General features: G+C 42.9%; 1 protein-coding gene across 1 annotated transcript in view; it reads left to right on the forward strand.

The window, feature by feature from the left end:
- The window catches only part of LOC138516300 (uncharacterized), a 1,253,275-nt gene that overhangs the window by 899,385 nt on the left and 337,508 nt on the right, over window positions 1–16,382 (forward strand). The gene's annotated exons all lie outside the window — the stretch shown is intronic.

A 16,382-nucleotide genomic window follows, 5' to 3' on the forward strand; every position in this document is an offset into this window, starting at 1 on the left:
TTCACAACAATTTCTCAATCATTATCTGAAACTAAAAGACAAAAGTAGAAAGAAATCTTTACAAACCATGGTCTCCTCTCCAGGGCACAGCCACACTGGTCTGCGAGGACATTCAGTAGCCTGCATTTCAGGTACTGCTTGCAAAAGCACCTTCCACCACATCAAAATGTTAGCAACACACCATTCTGCTATACGGAATCTTGTGCATATACTATGCAAAATGTCCTGCTCTAGAACTGCAAAATTTAAACAACATTCTCCTGCATGAAACAGCCAAAGAACTGCTTCAAGAAATAGAAAACATCCAAAGTAAACACTTTGGAACTGAAGTTGACTTAGAAAATTCAGTAACTTCAGAAAACATTACCGAAAACCTCATACACACCAACGTCCTAACAAAGACATACAAAAAAGAAATAGGTAAGTTTCACAACACATCTGCTGGACTACCAGACCAAGTATGTGTCTGTTGTCGCAGGACTTTTTATAAAAGCAGCACAAAAATAGTAGATTTAGCCTACAAAATAGAGGACAGCGAGGAATCCCAATGGTTCCAATTAGCTTTATATCTAACAGCAGAAACTAAATAAAAAATAACTGACCCCTCAATAGTTTGCACGTACTGCAACACAAATCTTGACAATAACCAAATGCCATCACGTGCTATCACTAATAACTTCGAAATATTTCCACGTCCAAAAGCTCTAGAACAACTTAACTTGTATGAGAACATTATAGTCCAAACAGAACACCCATTTCAAGCTATTATATGCCTTCGACCAAAATCAGCCAAATTACCTTCTTCCGAGTTACTAAAGGGCTTCAGTGACAAAGTAGTATATTTGCCATTAGATCTCAAAGAAAATGTAAAACCTCTAGTACAGTGACCAATAGATCAATCTTTGATTGTACTAGTTAATGGGGTACTGACAAAAGACAAAAATATTTGGCAACAACTAGTCGACGTAAACAAAGTCCTACAATATCTAAAAGAAAACAATGAATACTACAAAGATATAAACATAGCGGAAAACTTAAGAGAAACCACCCAAATATTTCAAGACTCAGCAGCAACTGGCCAATTTGAATGTGTAGATCTTGTTACTGTGGCCAACATTTTACACCATTGATGATGCATTCGAAACATAGTAAATGCATCAAGCCAAAGGGAAAAAAGTGTTGAAGCACGTTCTTTTCCTCTACTCTTTCCTACAGGAAATGGAGGAAGATATGATGAAAGTCCACACAAATTAGAGCACCAGAATATCATTCTTTAAGAATGTATTCTGAAGACCCCAGATTCAGACAAAATGTCAAATACATTTTCCACCTCCTCTTCGAAAGTGAAATAGCAGCTCTATGTTATGGAATAGCACACACATTAAAAACAGGCTCTGAAAGGGGGACCTGTGGGCCTGAACAAGATGGCGGCCTCTATGTGAAGCTCCGCACTAAGAGGTTAGGCCCTGGATAAAAGTGACCACTGTTGGACAGAGAGAGACCATGTACGCAGCTCCGAATATGGATTAAGATGAAGTGTGGCGGTGGCTGGGCGGTTGAATAGATCAGCCTTCCCAAAGCAGAGATCCCAGCAGTGGTTTAGAGCGCCAGGCGCTGCTTAGTGGTGAAGTGGCAGGAGCTGCCAAGGTGCACCCCAGGTGTGTGCTGAGCGAGTCAGAGGAGTGGTGACATGGCTGTCGTGGTGTGACACAGAGGGTGCTACCTTCCAGGCTCAAGGCAGGAGTCGGGACCCTTGCTGCACCGCACATTTGCGGCTGCTCTGGTCAGAGGCTGCCCTCCCAACCGGGGGTTCAGGGAATACGGCGTGTCGCCTGTGAGGCCACCGCTGGGAACGACATGCAGCTCACCCGGAGCGGAATGTAGAGGAGCCCATCTGGGTCGGAGCCATGATTAGCACCAGTGCTGGGAAGGCCTGTCCATTCTGTGCAGTGACCTTGTAGTCTCAAGCTCAATAAGGATGGAAAGGAGAATGGCTTCGGGAAAGAGGAAGAAAAAGAAAGTCACTGATGAAACAGATTTCTTTGCCCCACGTGGGGGGCAACGTTCCCTTGATGAGTCAGCTCCTCAAGATCCTGTGATGGTAGCTCTGAGATAGGTTGATGGGGCACCTGGAAGGTAAACTTGACAAATTGACAGAGAAAGTCACCCAGCTTGAAACGAGGACCTCCACCCTGGAGCAGAAAATGACTGAGCTGGATAAACAATGTGCACAAACACTTCCCATGGTGCAAAATCTTTCTCACAAAGTGGAGTCGGTCATGAAGGGCAGTAAGGTGGCCGACGACAAACTTGAAATCCTTGAGAATGCAATGCGGTCCTCGAAACTGCGTATTATCGGACTGCTGATGGGGTTAAAGGGTGATGACCAGATAAGGTTTGTATTGATGTGGCTCCTGGAGCTGCTTGCCCTCGATGTGGAAGAGGATCACATATATCTTGACAAGTGCTACAGGCTTAAAACACCTAGATATATGGCGAAGCGGCAGTCGGAGGTGGATCCCACACTGTTGGTATGACTCAGTGACTCTCTTGACTGGGAAAGAATCATGAGGGTAGCAGCTGGCAAGAAAACCTTGGAATTTCAGAACCATAAGATCCTTATGTTTTTGGATCTCCCGCCAGTCAGAGATAGGAAAAGAAAAACCCTGAATGCTATAAAGAAAACCTTTCTAGATTGAGGGGTCAAAGCGGTCCTGCTTCATCTGGCCAAGCTCAGCGTGAACTGGAATGGGAAAGATTACCTCTTCTGGGATACGGAGGGAGCCAACAGTTGCATACCCGATGTGAGGTTGCTGGATGGTGAGAATGGATGAGGGCCTATGTTGCAATTGAGTATTGTGTTTCTTAACTTTTTGGTATCATAGCTTGTTCTTCCCTGAGATAAAATGCAGGGTGCTGGTGGTATCTCACCATATTGTGCTGGTTATTCTCTGCCCCAATGTGCACTTTTTGAGACCTGCAAATCCTTTGCAATGTACGGCCCCCCCCCCTGAGATTTTGGGCTTAGCCGTGGTGCCGTGTTAGGCAGAAACCTGTGCAGTTCCCTCTGGGACCACTGCAAAAGATTTAAGACTACAGGTGTTAGGCAGTAAATCTACTTGGTAGCAGTCTGTACCACACAGATTCACTTGGTAGCTGTGGCTGAGCAGTCAGACTTCCCTCAAGAAGAGTTAGGCAGTATACAGAGTATTCACAATAGGTCAAGAGAACACAATAGAACAAGTAAATACTGACCAGGGCTTGTTGGAAAAGAGATATAATTATTTATTTAAAACCACATCTAGAAAAACACACAGGCACTAATAGGAAGCAATTCAAAAACACGGTCACTAAAAGATATACACTCCCATAAAAGAATATTAGACAAGTCTTAAGTAAAGCCCTACTTATTTTCAGACAGCGGTGAGCGCTTAACGTAGATGGCACTCTAATAGTTCGTTTTTTAAAAGGGAGAGAAAAGCAGAGAACAAATTGAAACAGATCCCAACACTTTTACAATAACATAACAAGAGAGGAAGGCAAAGTAAAACCGTGAAGTTAGAGTTCAATAGCCGGATCCACTTTCAGAGGATCAAAACGAAATGTGTCCAAGGTCACATGGTTGCAGTGCAAAAAAAGTCTTGTAATGGTTCAAAAAGGAGTTGGACCAAAGAAAAGGACCAGTTAGAGGGTCAAGGCGGCCAGCCCAGTCCAGAAGGTTAAGGAGTTATTATTACCTTGTAGCAATCTTTAGAAAGGGAGGCCTGGCGGACACGGTACCTTAAAATGGTGAGAAGGCTCCAGCGGGGGCAGTTGTTCCTGGCAGCGGATGCAAGTCGGTGCTTCGTCCGGGGGAAGAGAGGATCTCGTCGTGGAGGAAGACAGGAGTCGGTTGCACTGCCAGGGAAGAAACCAGCCGCAGAGTTTCTCAGGTACAAGGAGCAGTCCGTTGATTCGCGGTTCAGTGGTGAGTGGCTATCCGGCCGCCGGGGTGCTTGGCACGGGCAGTTCGACCAAAAAACGGTCTGGGTTGCGAAGAAGGAAGGTAAAAACTGGTTGTGCCCACCAGTCAGGGGAAGAAGCCTCTCCAGCCGGGAGATCTTCTCTGTCGTCGGGAAGTGGTGAGTCGGTTCCGCAGGGCTCCACCGGTGGTGTCGTCGTGGTAGGTTGGCTCAGCTTCTCCCTCGTCGGATTCTCAGGTCCTGTGGCGACTTCTAAAGTTCCAGTCCCCAAAGCCCTGCTTTTATGCAGCATACCCTCATTCACTCAGCCTAGCTGTCAATCAAACATGCTAAGTGGTGAGCCGGCCGGCTCACCACTTGGGCCATTCACACAAGAGTGTGACTTGAGTTACCAAGGTAACTCAGTCCAGGGTGCCTAAACCCCCTCCCACACTCCCTGTGGTACCCAGACAGAGTGGCACCACTTTTGGAGGCTTCTGTGGAGAAGCCCGCCAAAATGTGGAACAAAGGGCTCGACTTGGGTTGGAGTCACAGAAGAGAACACAAACGCCATTTTAGAATCGAGTCCTGGCAAACAATACCAACCGGCGAATTAATATTAAATAAATAAACCAGCGGTATGTTTGAGGCTATGAGAATTAAATAATTAAAGTTGGTAGCCTCGAACAATGGGAAAATCCCATAGGAAAATATTTGCGGTCGAATAAAAAGTAGTTTCCACTGCCACCAGCCAAAACTTGATCAGGGGGGACGGAGATGTGCCCCCTCGACTAACAGACCCCAGGGCAATCGAATTGCCCCGACCAGTACGTCCACAATATGATGGTTTGTACTGGTTTCTGTTAATAATTTGGGACTAGTAAAGCCAATGGTGACTTTACATGCCCTGGGAGACAGTAGTCAGTCCCAGGGTATGGAGTCTTTGGTGGGGTGTCACTATGACACCCCTGTGTTACTGCACGGAGGGTGCTGTGTGTAACACACATAGTAAAAACACATGAGACCCTATGGAGTAAAGGACCCCATAGCCCATAACACACATTAACATTCAACAGAACACCATAAGTCATGTCCAAGAGTGGGAAAAAAAGAGTCTCACTCTTGGCAGGAGGAAAAAACATACTCCAGAAATCCAGCAAAGCTGCTGGGGGACTCACTAGGTTAGGAAATTCAGCCTAAAGAGAGAATTCTCCCTAACATGCCTGTTTTGTTGAAGGCACTGGTCACAGAGTTTTGACATATTGCCCTCCCCCCCTTTCCAGGTAACGTGGACTCACAAGGAGGTTTCCCCATAAGATTCTGTAATTGAGCCGGACTGAGGTTGTAAAATGTAGAAGCTTTCCATTACTGTACCTTTGTATTGTGCTTAGGTTAAGATGAATACATATATATTTTTTAAAAACAGGCTCTAGTTTTTTAAACATGTCTGCTACCCAACTGCTTCAGAAGATAAAAGACAAAGATGAGGTTTTGCAGTCAAGTAGCCCAAATCTCTTGGTAAACATGCAAAGCAGTGCAGAGAATGCATGGGATAACTTGCACACGACTTCTTACGCACTGCAAACCAAAACAAAGATGGAATAGATATAAAAACACCAGGAGAACTCTGTTCTTTTGACCCTGTTAATATATCAAGATACTTTCACCATCGGTTCATTGCCATACTGCACTTCATCTGCAATAAAACTACCCCTCTGCTCGGAGAAGTGCAACACTTGAAAAGAATATCAATCCAGAAGAGCACCAGACATCCACATGCTTTTGTGGATGAAATATGCTCCTAAATTTGGCCATGATAGTGACCCGACTGTTGTAATCAATGATTACAATGCAAACATATACATACAGTACATTTCAAACAATTCTACTGCAGTTATAAGATATGCCACAGTCTATCTCACCAAATCTAAGAAAACAATGCTAAAAGACCTCTGGGATGACATATCATCTGACAAAAACGATCAGAAAAATTTTACAGCTTCGGTATTAAAAAAAAAATGCTCTCCCATAGAGAATGCGGGTGCTATGAAGCTGCAGCCTGTTTAACAGGTAGAGCCTTGTATGGAAAATCTGAACACATTGTCTGGCTAAAACTTGGTTCAGCTTCATCCCGAAAAAAAGTGTACTAAATCCTACCAAGAGAAAACATAGCCACAAATGATCCCAACAGCCAGGACATTTTAGAAAACAATTTAATTGACACATACTACCCAAACGGAAGTACTGCTTTGGAAAACATGTGCCTGTACAACACTGCCCAAAGGTACACCTACAAAAACAATGTCACACCAAATTAGACAACTGACAAATATTCAGTCTGAACTTGTGAAGGAAGCCTAGTGAAACTCACAAAGCCCTGTCTAATCATATAATACTATCATTTAAATCTCCACAACATAGAGAGCTGTATTACATGGCCCTACTCCAACCTTTTAAACCTTGGAGAAAAGAAGAAGAATTATTAGGTATGTCTTATTTGAAGCTTTTTTCAAAGCAAATGAAAACAGTATAACAAATGACAATTTCAAATAATACAAAGAAATGTTGGACAACGAACACCAACTAGAGGAAGAAATTGAAGCTCAGCTAGATAAAGACACTCTTTAGGGCAGTCAACCTTCCCTTACAGGAAGCCAAGAACCACCTGGAGAACCACTCATTCTAAACGAAGCAAAAATAGTCATGTCTGTAGTAGACAATACCATGTATCAATATAAACAATCTGAGGACGACTTGTCAGTGCTCGAATCACAGCTGCATGATGAACAACTCACCATTTATCTAAAAGTCATTCAAGAAATTGAACCTGGTTTTAAACATGAAACTAAAACCTGTAGCTGTAAAAATTATAAACCTCTGCTCCTGTATGTAAATGCTGAAGCTAGTTCTGGTAAAACATTCTTAAATAAAATAATCAGCACATTTCTACAAAACTTAACAAACAACAACCTTTCCGACTACTGCTCCTCCCCATAGAACACCAAAATAAATTAGAATACTACAAATTATCAGCAGAAGCTGCTACTGAAATACGCAAAATTCTGAAACAATGAAAGTGCTACTGATAGATGAAGTAAGCATGCTTTCCAACCTCATGTTGGCTTTAATTCATCTCAGAATGCAAGAAGTCATAAAAACCAACTACGAACAACTGTTTGGAAGAAAACATGTTATTGTTTTTGGAGACCTCCTACAGTTAAAACCACTAAAAGGTCAACCTGTTTTCAAAATATTAGGACACAAACAATGCTGCAATATGCTCAGCAGCATTGGAAATATAAATCTCTGGCAACATTTTCACTACAAAGAACTGACTCAAAACATGTGTCAGTCTGCAGACCTCACCTATTCTAAAATTTTAAAAAGCAATAGAACTGGTCTACTTACTAAAGATGCAAAATCCATCTTAAATATTAGAATAATCCATGAGCTATATGGGCTCCTGATGTCATGCAACAATTAACTCAACAAAATCAAAAATGCATGTCCTTAATGGCAAAACTTGCAAGCTGTAGTCAATTCAACAAAACAATGTTGAAAAAAGTTATGCAATCGATGCTGCATATCAGCTCCACAGACAAACTAGAGGTGAACGGCATGACACTTCCTATACGTCAACAAGCAACAGCACGACTAAATAGTTTTAAAAAATTGATCTCTAACACAGCTGTATTGGAGAAAACATTGACTTTGTCTCTAAACTGCAGAGTAATTCTAAAACGCAACCTTGACGTAGAACAAGGTTTAGGTAATGGAGCAATTGGTAGAGTTGTTGGCTTCCAAACATATCCACATGGCAACAGTCATTTTGTCAACATCCACTTTGACAAACTTGGAGAAGTTAAAGAAATTTGCCGCACAATAGCATGTTTCCTTCTTTTCAAAGACATGTACGTACGCAGAGAACAATTTTCTCTATCTCTTGCATATTCTGTCACTATTCACAAATCACAAGGTCTAACCGTAGATCAAGCATTGATTGACATTAGCAGCACAGTCTTTGGAGAAGGTATGAGTCATGTAGCACTTTCACGCTTGCGTACACTCAATGGTATATTCCTTGTTAACTTTGATTTAAACAAAGTCAACGCTGACATTCCTTGCATCCTGGAATACAACAGGCTACATGCACTATTCCCCCCCCCTATGTAGATATGTACCCTGTACCTCAAAAAAGGAAACCTTTAAAAAGAGTAATAATACAAAACAGAATCTACAACATCTTCTGCATCGAAGAATACAACCACAAAACAATTTAGTACAAAGTCAACTGCACGTCCTTCAGAAAACAAAGACACAAATGTCCCTTCTCCACAAAAATCTGCAGGCCCATCAAATGATCCACAAACAGAACTCTGGTCCATTTAAATCCAGCAACAAAACTGGAGTATATTGTTATACTAATGTAACAATCTTGTTTTTCAATTGCCACCAATTGTTCACAACATTTACTTAAACGGCTCAGAACAGTTGTGTTTGTAAATGCTTGTCCTTCATAGAAATGCCACAAATAATCCTGACAACAATTACAGGACCCGATTCTCATCCTGGTGTTAAGTACCAAAAAGGTTGTTAAAGAGAGTTAACAACCTTTTCGGTGTTACGCTCACCTGGTTCCCACAGGGGCGTCGATCGGACCCGGACAGCTGCGGTCTCCACCAACGTGATGCGTAGTGAAGAGATGACAGTCTGGACTGGCCCACCTAATCTTGTCTGCCGGACTCGTATAAGTATTCTCCTGCAAGTGGAGAAAGGGATTTAGCCACCCGTGGACTTTAGTGATGGCCCCCCAACAGTTCTCGTTCTCCCCACTAATCACCTCCGATATCCCCTCTTGGTAACCTCAACTTATGTTTTTAAATGATGAGCTCTCCATTCTGCATGGCATGCAGGGGCGCGTAGATACCAGTTACTTTACTGGGTTGAAGGTACTGGAGGAGTTCCGGAGGAATATTGACTCCAGTGTCTATAAAGTTCAAAGAGTTCAATATGTCCGATGTTCACTCTTGTTCCATTCCCTCGTTAGGTTGCAGCTGGGTCCAAAAGAATATTGCCTGGAGGCAGCTGGTGGCGTTCAGGTAAGAGTATGTATTACCAAACACTGCCCGGTAAAAGTTGCATGAGTTTAACTTGCTGTTTTCTCTCCCTTTATAGGTGCGGCATAGGAAGATGCGGCGAATTAAAGGATAATACCTCTGGTGGTAAAGCAGGTAAGCCTATGGTGGCAAAGAGATTGTCTTTGTCGGTTTTCTCGGCTCACCTTGTTATTCCTTTTGTTTTCCCCCCAAGTGCTAGGTTTCGACGAAGAAAATGATGGAGGTAGCGCCGAGTCAAAAGATGCGGTGGACTGGTGAGTATAATGCGGCGCTGCTTCTGGCGAAGCGACGCGTGCTGAAATAATGTCCTTTCCAGGCTCAGAGATGTGCTGGGTCCGGAATCAGGTAAGGAATCAAATAAAGTCCGTGATCTAACCTCTTCTGCTTTCTTTTCCTTTTGTCTAGGAGCTCTGGATTCGAGGCGGGCGTGGCAGAAGACTGGATGCTGACTTGCAGACACGGTGAGCGTCACGCTGCTGGATGCAGAATAACGCAAAGCATGGGCTGCTGTTCGGCGTGGTTTAAATAGCCTGCAAAGTATTCCCAGGTAAGAAGTTCCCCAGAACCACACCCGAGTAAAAAATAGTCCCTGTAATAAAATAGTCCCATCCAGGCCTCACGTTGGCTTGGACTCATTTGCAGCATGGTCTGCATAAGGTAAGTAAAGTATATGAGCCTGTAGGGATGTAACGGTATAACGGTATACCGTTAAAGATACCGTGAACCACTTAACCGTCACATTGTTTATACCGGTATACCGTTTATACCATTAAGTGTGCTTTTCAATCTGATTTGGAAAGGCTGCAGTAAGCAAGTGCTGCACAGTCTTGGTCTTGCACTGTTGGATGTGCCGTCTGCCAAGTAGTTTCAGTTGGAGCAGTTTTTAATGCCATTCCATAAATCGCACGTGCCTGACATAAAATCAATATGTTAGCAATAGGAAGAATAAATACAGTGGCAAGAACGAAAAGGGTTTACTTTGGGATGGCGGTTTTGGGTTTTATATATTTATAATGGATAAAGTTTGCTAAACATATGACAGTGGTGGATTACCCTGGTTCCATCATTGAATTTACATATAGGTCACACTGCTAAATTCACTCAGCTCTGTGGGTATTCCCTGCAGCCATACCAAAGGGTAACATGTCCGTGATTACTGAACACCTTTTGGCCCGCAAGTAAACTAAAGGCTGTAACGGAGAGAGAGAGAGAGAGAAAGAGAGAAAGAGAGAGAAAGAGAGAAAGAGAGAGATTAAGATTAATTAACATCACCTGCTATACCGCGATAACCATGATATACCGTCATTTGGCAAGAAGGTTATCATACCGTCATAAAACTAATACCGTGACACCCCTATGAGCCTGGCGCCTATGGCGCCAGGACTGATTTCTATGATGAGCCTGGCGCCTAAGGCGCCAGGACTGAATCCAAACAGCCCCCAGCTGGGGCTGTTGGGGTTTTAATGAGTATCTGGATGCCTGCTCCCGGGGCTGATGGACCGATCCGGATGCCCGGGGGTAGGCATCATGACATTCGGTACTTAAGACCTATTCTGAAGGTGGCCTATTTGCTACAGCTGTATTGGAGAAAATATTGACTTTGTGTCTAAACTGTAGAGTAATTCTAAAACGCAACCTTGACGTAGAACAAGGTTTAGTCAATGGAGCAATTGGTACAGTTGTTGGCTTCCAAACATATCCACATGTCAACAGTCAGTTTGTCAACATCCACTTTGACAAACTTGGAGAAGTTAAAGAAATTTGCCGCACAATAGCATGTTTCCTTCTTTTCAAAGACATGTACGTACACAGAGAACAATTTTCTCTATCTCTTGCATATTCTGTCACTATTCACAAAACACAAGGTCTAACCGTAGATCAAGCATTGATTGACATTAGCAGCACAGTCTTTGGAGAAGGTATGAGTCATGTAGCACTTTCACGCTTGCGTACACTCAATGGTATATTCCTCGTTAACTTTGATGTAAACAAAGTCAACGCTGACATTCCTTGCATCCTGGAATACAACAGGCTACATGCACTATTCCCCCCCTATGTAGATATGTACCCTGTACCTCAAAAAAGGAACCTTTAAAAAGAGTAATAATACAAAACAGAATCTACAACATCTTCTGCATCAAAGAATACAACCACAATACAATCTGGTACAAAGTCAACTGCACATCCATAAGAAAACAAAGACACAAATGTCTCTTCTCCACAAAAATCTGCAGGCCCATCAAATGATCCACAAACATAACTCTGGTCCATTTAAATCCAGCAACACAACTGGAGTATATTGTTATACTAATGTAACAATCTTCTTTTTCAATTGCCACCAATTGTTCACAACATTTACTTAAACGGCTCAGAACAGTTGTGTTTGTAAATGCTCGCCCTTCATAGAAATGCCACAAATAATCCTGACAACACTCACAGTACCCGATTCTCATCCTGGTGTTAAGTACCAAAAAGATGTTAAAGAGGGTTAACAACCTTTTCGGTACTTAAGACCTATTCTGAAGGTGGCGCATTCTTCTGAAATTGGAAGGAATGCGCAACTTTCGGAATACATGTGGGGGTTGCTAGGATGGGTTGGAAAACAACCTAGCAACCGCCACATTCGCAACCTGGCTTTTTTGGAAGGGTATTCTTGTGGCACTCCTCCAGTTTAATATGTGCGCTAAAATAGCGCACATATACTGTACCATTTTGGTGCCGTTAGACTGGAGGAATGCCACAAGAAGCCATGTTTGGTGTAAATGAAAGTGTTCAGTTCATATACACCTGTGTGTTGTACATGAACACTTTCATTTTCACCATACCAAGCAGCTTTAACGTTGTAGTCTGCAACATTGAGGCTACTTACTTTGGTGTAAATGAATGAACACTTTCATTTACACAGGTGTATATGAACACTTTCATATAGACCAAAGTAAGCAGCTTCAACGTTGAAGCTGCTTACTTTGGTGTATAGGAAAGTGTTCATATACACCTGTGTTCTGGGCAGCATTTATGTAAAATAACGATTCTGTCGTAAATGTAAAAAACGTAAATGTATATGTAAAATTGTATAAATTAAAGCTTTTAAACTATCCTGCTTATCAAATCATACTGTTTTTTCCCACAGAAAATGAAACAGAGGTTTCAGCTTCATAACACTATGGAACTAAGTAACCATACTACGTATAATGAAATACATATTCTATAAGCACTATCCTCAATTGTACTACAATCATAAGTACCATATACAGTTCAATTATATCATTACACCATATTATTAAGACTTTATACTCCCACTACATTACCTATACTTACTATACACATATTACTGCTGTGGTGATTCTGGCCATACTCCTACTACATTACCTATAATTACTATACACATATTACTACTGCGGTAGCCATGGCTTGTGGCCAGATTCTGCACGACCCTTCTTCACCTACAAATATAGCCTATATCATCTTTTTTCCACTCCCCCACCCTTCGCAGCCCCTCATTCCACCACCAAATAACCCAAAATGTGTTTTCCAGACTTTTTCCCCACTGCGATGTCCGCGGTCAGCTGTGACCGTCCAATGATACAACATGGCGGGCGTTTCAGAAAATATGACGCACCTCACATTTTTTATTGACCAATCAGTGGGTGCATCCGATGTCCACGAACCTCACGCCATTTCTGGGCCAATCGGAGGCCCATCCGTGGACCAAACAGGGAAGTGAGTCTGCGGACCAAACCCAGATATCACTATCCAGCCGTTTGGGCTGTAGATGTGAGCAACATTTTTTTCCATTGCATCTATGGGAAAAATCACACATTTTGGAACCCACCTATTACTTTGCCCCCCCTCGAACCCCCCTGTACAAAACCTCACCAATGTTCGTAGAATCAATCTGGCAGGGCCATATACTTTCTTTTCCAAAGTTTCATGAGGATTCGTCCAGGAGGGGGAAAGTTATAAGCTGCCTAAAAAGTGCTCTTCCTATGGGTTGAGAAACGTAACCATAACTACTTGGGAACTGAGATGAAGAAGAGGCGTAGAGTAATAAAGAATAGTCCCCTGAGCCAAGATCAACATTCTAGTCAATATGGACAATCTGTAGATGAGTGGAACATATAGAGGGAAGAAGCACTGAAGCAAAGGGTAGGCTCTCCCTCGACAAAGGAAGCCACTGAACTGTGCGGACGTGGAGAGAGCCTCCAGCTGCCCAACATTCACCACTGCAGAGCTGCAGCACCCAGAAAGGAGGGAGAGAACACGGGACACTGAAAGGAGCAGCAGGAGCACGACGAGCGGGCCGAGAAGGCCCAGCAACAAACCCATAGGTACCAGTGTTGTTAGGGCGTAAAGGCAGAAGGGCACTCGAGGCCCATGAACCATAGTCTGGGACCCGTTTAGAAAGACAGAGACTGCCTTAAGAAAAGGGAGCCAAGTAAATACAGGGCAGGCTAGTGAACCAGGTATATTAGCGACAACCTGTAGAGAATCAAGAGGGATCTGGCACCCACCACCAAGTTAAAAGGATATCACTAAGCCCCTCTTTTGTCACAGTATCCCGAGGGCTAGTGAACCGGGGCTGTTACGCAAAACCCCAGGTGTGAACACTGCAAGAACCCTGAGAGGGGCCAGGTGGAGGGCGTCATTTCCCTGGCACTGTGAGAAACCTGAGAAAGACCAGGGGAAGGGAGTCATTCCTCCTGGCATTGTGAACACTGAAAGAAACCTAAAAAGGGCCTGGGGAAGGGAGTAATTTCCCTGGCACTGTGAGAAACCTGAGAGGGGCAAGGGGAAGGGAGTCATTTCCCTGGCACTGTGAGAAACCGGAGAAAGTGGAAGAAAATGGAGGCTGCACTCAGACAATAAGGAAAAATCATTGTTACTCATAATATACAGTTAGGTAGATATTTAACACAGGTGCAATGCTGCAAAAAGAGTATGCACATGTACTCACGAAAGATGCAACCAGGGGAGATTTCTAGACAGAAACTGTCCAGAACGCAACTGCGCACTGAATGATGCAAATGCAAAGAAATGTAACCTAACGCATTTCATCAGTATTAAAACATTTTTTTCTAGAACATAGGTAAATTCATTAGCGATAATTAAACAAGATTCAACTGTTCAAAGGAAAATGTAGACGAACATACAAAATTCACAAAAAACAAATCTCAATGTGCATATCAATTTAACAAAAAACACCAGGGCAAGAATGCAACAATGAGGCCAACCTAACTCCTATTTCACACCTAAAAGCAAGGTTATATTTTAACCCAACGCGTTTCGGGAACAAGTTCCATCTTCAGGCGTTACACCATGCTAAGTTCCTATAGAATCCAAAAGGAATATAACATATAGAGGGTTACTATCAGTGAGTGATATGCTGTTCATACACGCATTGATTAATAAACCAACTATTTAGACTGGCTCAAGGCCACGCTTGTCCGGTGACGTTTTTTAAAATGCAATAAATCTGGAAAATATCAAACACACCTGTCAGTAACTCTCTAATGGGAGACTATTCCAAGTATCATCCCTTGCAAATTACTTTCAAACCTGTACAGATGTACTGAAGTGGCAAAGGGTTTACTCGAGAGTTGTCAAAACTGCATGCCTGCTTCCCAATAAAGCGTTGGTAGTAGTACAAGGATATCTTCTGTAAAAATATTATAGGTACCTCTAGTCAGTTTAAGTGGGGGGCCGGGGTTCAATAGCCGATGTTTAAACCATATTAGCAAGCAAAGTGTTGCTATGAAACTCACTGTACAATTCACACTGCTTTTGTCAGAGTTGAATCACCTTGCGGCGGACGTTGCTGCGGAACCACTGAAACTTGGTCTGAGATTCAGAATCTGGGTCGGGACATGTCACATGTTATCTATGTAAGCATGATGCGGTCACAGGGCCGTCACTATACATTAGTACCACAAGTTGTGTGCCACCTTGAAGCGGATAACTGTATATAAGTATAAATGGACCACCTATCGGTTCAATAGCAAAGCAAGGTAGAGAGTCTTAATGTTGGAAAGGTACTGACAGTTACTATTGGTGATTCTCCAAAGTAGGGCACAGTGTCACAGTGGATAGATCAGTGTTGATATACATGGTGAGCACATCTGCAAAAAGTGAGCATTGTGGCCGCCAGTCCGTGTTGGTGCCCCCTCCTCTTCCATCAATGAAGTAAAGGCGAAGGCACACATGAAGAGCATGTCGCACCAGGGAACCACAATATGCAGATCAATAGTAGGATTTCAAAACCATTTAGCCTTGTGTAGACTAGTTACACCTTTACCACATAAGTAAGGGTAGAGATCATCCAAAGCCATTACGCAGCCTCCAGTTCTAGATGTGATAAGTACATGTCCAGAGACAATACTGTCCTTTGTTCCGGCTAAGATGATATGCATGGAATGCAATTAGCAACGTATATACAAGCTCAAATAGCAGTTAATAGTGCTATAGTGATAATGTTAAACTGGGAAGGCATTTGGAGGATACATACAGATAAAGAAATTCAGGTAGAAATTTACATTCAGGCCTTGAGGTGCCAAAGATGATAGAGTTTCAATCCAGTAGATCTTGCGTTGTTCCAAGCATTGTAGCAGGTTACCCCCATCTTTGATGTTTTCACTTGTTCCAGGACCACGCATCATCGGTGCGCCTGTGTGCCTTTTGTCATTAAAGTCACTTGCAACTGGGGACTTTACAGTCCAGAGTTGTGATTTGTTCTCACTCCACCTGTTTCACTTTCCTAGTGGTTACCCCAACATAGTACAGTCCACAGTGACATCTCAAATCATAAATCACATTACTGGAATCATATGTGGCATAGGTATTCAATTTTACTTCTTTCCCACTGAATGGGTGACAAAAAGAATGACCTTTGATAGGATGTTTGCAAGACCAGGGGAAGGGAGTCCTTCCCCCTGGCATTGTGAACACTGAAAGAAACCTGAGAAGGGCCAGGGGAAGGGAATACTTTTTCGGGCACTGTAAGAAACCTGAGAAAGACCCGGGGGAAGGGAGTTATTCCCCCTCACACTGTTGCATTGTGAAAATAAGACCATATTTGGCAGGCTAGTTCAAGCCTGGGGTTGGGATTCATTCCCCCAGCCTGAGTAAACTCTGACAAAGAGCCTAAGAGAAATCTGGGGAAGGAAGTCATTCCCCCACCCTTCATAAACTGTGGAAACTGGAACTTTCTGTTTGTAACTATGAATGGGACTACATCCTGGGAAAGGGAGTCATTCTCAGAAAATAGTCCCACCACATTACCAGCACCATAGACTGCACTCTTCTGCTTTGGAAGACTCACCAATCCTTT

The sequence above is a fragment of the Ambystoma mexicanum genome, chromosome 6q (assembly GCF_040938575.1).
Source record: "Ambystoma mexicanum isolate Mex_15411 chromosome 6q, UKY_AmexF1_1, whole genome shotgun sequence".
Taxonomy (NCBI): domain Eukaryota; kingdom Metazoa; phylum Chordata; class Amphibia; order Caudata; family Ambystomatidae; genus Ambystoma; species Ambystoma mexicanum.